We start from the raw sequence: 4,977 nt of genomic DNA, 5'->3' as shown, positions 1-4,977 counted from the left end.
TGTCTCCCATAAAGCGACTGCGACTTCTCAGGGGTTTTATTACTTGAGGCTATTTATATATTTATTTATCTCCCTCTTAATTTCACACATATTAAAATGTAAATTCATTCATTATTCTTAATCCTTACATCTTTATCTTTCCATGAAAGTTAACAAATGGCTTTTTCAATGGAACACTTATCTGCATTATAATCACCAACACCTCTGCCTTTCCAACCAGATCCCTAAGAAGAGGCTGTGTTATTTTATTTTTCATCTACAGTGCTCAGGGCCTAGCAGATGGTGTAATGGTTATATTGCTGGACTTTCACATGGTCAACTGCAGTGTGAGTCCCGGACCCAGAAGTTTGAAACTCATGCCAGGTGTGTGTGTATGTGTGTGCACCCAAAATCCTGAGAGGAGAAAGGAGGAGAAGGGACTACGCGGTGGCTATCCCCCTGGGGGAGGGGAGTGATTTCTCATTTTCTGTCTTCTGTCTCTGGCATGCCCTTTAGCAAAACACCTATGCCCCCCCCTCCTCCCCAAAAAAATAATCTACAGGGCTTGGTACATTGCCAGGCATATTAAAGACATTTAATCATTCTTTTAACTTTTTTTTTTTAACACCAAGGTCCACTTTGTGCAATCTCTTGCCTCAGCCTCCTACCTGGGACTACAAGCGCATGCCACACCTGGCTCTATTTCTATTTTATTTTTGTTACAGGTTCTTCTATTTTGCCCAGGCCAGGCCTGAGCATGGAGTTCTCCTGCTTCAGCCCTCCAGAGTCACTGAGGTTACAGACATTTATACTGCATCTAGCCTCTAGGTTGGACCACGATTTGAACCTGGGCCTATGGAGCACAGCCTCTAACCAGCACATGACACTGCAGCTGGGCTAAGATGTTAGGTCATTCTTAGGTAAATATATTCATTCATTAATCGATAGCAGGAAAAAAGGTAGTTAAGTGAGGAGGAAAAAAAAAAAAAGAAAAGCATAATAATTTATGCCTGTAGGTCATGTTATTACAGTCTCTAAACATCTTCTGATCAAAAATTAAAAATTCCAGGTATGGAGACAAACTGCTGAGACTCTTTGCTCCCCAGACCGGGACTGTATGAGAGGCCTGGGTTTGATTACTAGTCCAACCAAAAGGCTGGGAAGATGGGATACACCTGTCATCCCACCTACTTTGGATCTGAGGCAGAAGGATCTTGAGTTTGAGATCAGCCTGGGCAACAAAAAGAGACTGTCTAAAAAAGAGCTGAGTAAAAAAAAAAAGACTGCCTCCTCCATGGGAGCTGAGAACTAGAGCTTTCAGGGAATAAGAGTAATAAAGATTTTCTGCTGAGACTTCACCCTCCAGCCCCCATTCTCAAGTGGTAGGGCCTCCTGTATCTTACTCTCTGTCTGTCTTTTCAGTCTTCGCTTTTAAAAAAATTATTAATACGTTTTTGTTTTTCTTCCTTTTTTTTCTCTTTCTCTCTCTCTCTCTGTTTTCTTATCCTTTTTCTTTTATCTCATCACTTTGCTGCTCAGCCTCCACACACTGAGTATCCAGAAGAGGCAGGAGGAAAGAGTTGATGAGTTGACAAGTCTAAGTGAACCATAGCCAAACATCGGAATACTATTAGAGTCAACATATTCCTCGATTCCCACTTAATCTGCCACAAAAAGGGAAAAACACAGAACACCAAAGAGATTGCAGACCACCTCCTCCTGCACACCTCTGAACACTCAGATTGAATTTCTAGAAATTAGGTAGAAATATATAACCCATGAGATGACAAAAAATCATGGCAGAGGCATAGGAAATATGAGAAAGCAAGAAAATACCTCTCCTCCAAAGGAAAAGAAGAACTCCTCTTCATTCACAGACACTACAATGGAACTCGTGGAAATGTCTGATAAAGAATTTAGAATATTGAGTCTTTGGTCTCGGCCACAGAAGCGAAATGACAAAGGGAACGTCATCGTTTGGGAAGCGTCACAACAAGACGCACACGTTGTGCCACCGCTGTGGTTCTAAGGCCTACCACCTTCAGAAGTCGACCTGTGGCAAATGTGGCTACCCTGCCAAGCACAAGAGATAGTCTAACTGGAGTGCTGAGGCTAGAAGACGCAATACCACCGGGACTGGTCTAATAAGGCACCTAAAATCTTTATACTACAGATTCAGGCATGGAATCCATGAAGGAGCAACACCCAAACCCAAGAGGGCAGCTGTTGCAACATCCAGTTCATCTTAAGGATTTTGACAATTAGTCAGGCAATAAATTCTGATTTAAAAATAATAATAATAGTAATGTAGAATATTCGTAGTGACAAAGTTAACAGAAATGTAAGAGAAGAGACAATGAGCTCCAGAAGAGGCAGGAGGAAAGAGTTGATGAGTTTCAGGAGGTGAAGACGTTCTTCCGTGATCTGAAAGAGGAAATACACACCATAAAAAAGAATCAAATGGAACGGTTAGAGATAAAGCTATTATAGAAAGTCAAAACCTTCCTTGAAAGTATTAAAAGCAGATTAGATCATACATAAAAATCAAATCTCACATGTAGAAGACAGAATCACTAGCCTAGAAAAATACAACACGAAGCTGAGAAAATAGCCTCAAAAAAATGAGAATATATAAGAAATACTAGATTCAGTTAAATGTCTAAACATCGAGGTAATTGGTATCCCAGAAGGTGAAGAGACTAATAAGGGCATTGAAAATCTATTCCATGAAATCCTGGAAGAATACTTTCCAAACCTACATTTAAAGATAGAGACCCAAGAAATACAAAGGACCCTAAACAGAGTCAATCCAAGAAGATCTTCTCCAAGACACATTATGGCCACATTGACCAAGACTACAAACAAAGATAAGATACTAAGATGGGCAAGAGAGAAACATCAAGTTATTTTCAAAGGATATCCCATCAGGCTAACAGCAGACCTTTCATTGGAAACAATGTGAACGAGGAAAGAATGGGAAAATATATTAAAAGTGTAAAGTGAAAAACAATTTCAACCAAGAACACTATATCAGGCAAGATTATCCTTCATGTGGGAAGAAAAGACAAGAACATTCTCAGATAAACAAAACCTGAAAGAGTTTACTGACACCAGACCAGTTCTCCAACAAGTTCTGAAGGGAATGCTATATCAGGAAGATTAAAGTCAGACACACAGAAATAAGAGTTCAAAAACAACTAAGAAAATGGCCAGCTTAATGGTAGGGCCAAGTCTGGAGTTGAATCTTATCTTCCAGAATTTAAGTGGAAAGGTCAACCACAATAGAAGACAGATTAAGTACATGAGAGTAAACTGGTGAAATAGAATTGTATGACTTTTGACTCAAACTTCACTGATCTTCTATACTTTGTTTTCCAGAGTTAAGAATTTTTTTTTACTTTTCTTGAGTTGTAGACAGGCCCATGTACCTACCATTTGAACAGAATCCTGACCTGTTCCTAGCTTTAGGTCTTAAGCAAAGTTCTCTTGACATTTTTTTTTATTTTGATTTATTAAAGCTAAAACTGTCTTTCTTGAAATTAAATAATATATTAAGAAAAAATCTAAAAAATAAAAAATGATAATGAGAATAAAAATAATAATAATCTGAAAAATATGAAAAGCTATTTGATGATGATGATATCGACAGTAATGTCATTGTCTTGACTGATATGTTTGTTACCAGGATGGGATCATCTTCTGAATGTCATACTAGCAATGCCCCTTGCCTAAATGTCACACAAGTTACTTCAAACTTAACGTGAGCAAAACAAACCCATCATCTTTCATTTCTGAACCCCTCCACCATCTAGGGTTGATCACGTTCACCTTTGAGGAATATTTCTTATCTACCACTGACCTTTATTACATGCATTGAAATATTTATTTATTTATTTATTTTTAATTTTTGTAGCTACTTATAATTGAGATGATCAAGATAATCAAGAGTTTCCCCATCTTGATCCCACACATATAATTTGGTAAATTATACTGTATAGTCAGGTCTGAAACAGACAGCTGAGTACTTGTCTTTGACTTTCAAGAATTTGGGATATAATTTGAGAAACAAACAAAAAAGCCACAAAGAATTAGCTTGGGAAAAATACTATCCCTCTGCTGCTGACAGCAAACTCATTTCAACTCTGAAATCTCCCAGTATGTAAAACACCAGAAAATTCTCTTTGCACGGATGATGTACAGATGGTTAGCCAGAAACCACTGTAATTTCTAGCATCTGAAAAGAGAAGACTACTTATAAGAAGCAAACATTATTTGTCTTTCTTCTTAAAAATAAGGTGATTGATTTTCAAGGCAAGGTAGGAACTATGCCCTTACTTTTCATCAAAAGAAGCTTGAAGGAAGAAACGTATCACTTGACGCTTTGGAATGAAAAAATGTTTCACTTGAGTTTTCCAGAAATGAAACTTCTTGTGTCACAAGCTACTCCTTCATTCTTACCTTAGTCACCAGTTATTAAATATATCCACTGAGCCTATTAACAGCTACAGAGTAACCAGTAAGATCAATATTCACTTAAGCTTAATAGTGCAGCCCTAACTACTTGAGCAGAACGGCAAGCTTTGCTGTTTACATGCAACTATGACGAAGTTCTTTCGGTCTCAGTTTGATCACCTCTAAATAGGGATAATAGTAATAGCCATCTCATTATTACAAAGGCATAATAAGACGGGGCAGCCAGGGCATTTACCACATTGCCTCATGTAAGAATGGGGCTCAAGGGGCTGGCAGGTGGTGTGGTGGTTTAAGGCACTGGATTCCCATAAGGCTGATTATGGTTCGAGTCCTGGATCTGGCAGCCTGTTTTTTCACTTTCCCTTTCTCTATCTCTCTCCTTGTCTCTGTCTGGTCAAATTAAAAAATAATTATGTTAATAAAAAATGGAGTCCTAAATATCTGAGCACATCACCTAAGTACATCAGCCTACTGCAGTATCACAATTCAGATCAATTTCACATTAGATTTCATAATACGTCTCAC

At 38.3% G+C, this 4,977-nt stretch overlaps 1 pseudogene; it reads left to right on the top strand.

Annotated features, from left to right (window-relative positions):
* The first annotated feature begins 1,934 nt into the window (after nt 1–1,934).
* Nucleotides 1,935–2,228, top strand: LOC106734299 (60S ribosomal protein L37 pseudogene; annotated as a pseudogene).
* Nucleotides 2,229–4,977: the final 2,749 nt, after the last annotated feature.

Source organism: Tupaia chinensis, unplaced genomic scaffold (assembly GCF_000334495.1).
Source record: "Tupaia chinensis unplaced genomic scaffold, TupChi_1.0 Scaffold000089_1, whole genome shotgun sequence".
In the NCBI taxonomy this organism is placed as follows: Eukaryota; Metazoa; Chordata; class Mammalia; order Scandentia; family Tupaiidae; genus Tupaia; species Tupaia belangeri.
This window is presented reverse-complemented; position numbering and strand designations above follow the sequence as displayed.